Source organism: Brienomyrus brachyistius, unplaced genomic scaffold (assembly GCF_023856365.1).
Source record: "Brienomyrus brachyistius isolate T26 unplaced genomic scaffold, BBRACH_0.4 scaffold516, whole genome shotgun sequence".
Classification (NCBI taxonomy): domain Eukaryota; kingdom Metazoa; phylum Chordata; class Actinopteri; order Osteoglossiformes; family Mormyridae; genus Brienomyrus; species Brienomyrus brachyistius.
This window is the reverse complement of record NW_026042791.1, coordinates 60061-61061: the sequence shown is the minus strand read 5'-3', so window position 1 is coordinate 61061 and position 1001 is coordinate 60061.

Genomic DNA, 1001 nt, shown 5'->3' with positions numbered 1-1001 from the left:
CTGTCCTAATCTCCCCCCCTTAACTGCGCCCCAGACTTGATGTTCCACGTTACAATTTCAACCAAATGTTGTGTGTTAAAAAAAAAATTAAATTGTGCACCAAAATTTTTTAACATGAAAGCAAGCATTAATAAAACTTAATCAAATGTTGATTTTTTTTTTTTTATATATAGAATTTCTCATTGTTTTGCTGATATCTGGGAAAACTGGGTTCATGGATCGGGATGGAAAGGCATGTTCAACGCACATTTTTTTTTAAATATTGATTTCCAGCAACTAATAAGCAAATCGAGGGAAATCTGCAAGGTACAAATCTGCAAGGTACAACAGAACCGTTCATCTCATTTCTACCCCGTCAAATCGCGTCCCAGGCTTTCTGGACCTCCCACTGAAATGCATTCAGCGACATCCACCTAAACAATTGCATTACCCCGGCAACGGGACTGCAGTAATCTCATTTAGTCTGAGAATTTGTGTGTCAGAAGGTAGAAAATTAGGATACGGACACGTTGCTCAAAGAGTGCCACGGAGTCACCAGCAGTATCATCAAACACGCCATTTAATACAATAATTTTTTTATCATTGTTTGTATAAATACAAATGATTCTTATTAAACAGCATGACTGACTCGTGCAATACAAATAGGCATATGCATCAAAACCTTTATTAGATTTCAGAAATCACAGAAGAAAATCAAGCTTGGCAAAATAAAAATTATGCAAAATTATCCAGTATATTTCAGCCGTTTCTATAAATGTACGCTAAGGTGGTACTTGCCAACGCCGAAACAATTCTCTCATCCAGTCACAGTGCTCTTTAAAATGGAGATACTTTAATTTATTTAAGGTTGAGTTAAAACACGACATTTAATATTCAGAATAAAATCAAAATCTGATAAGGGATTCACATCGTTTACCGTTTAACTGGTATGTCCATTTTCGATAGGCTTGTTGGGTGGGTAAAAACCCTATTTAACTGATCAGGGTCACTTAGGCAAGTTC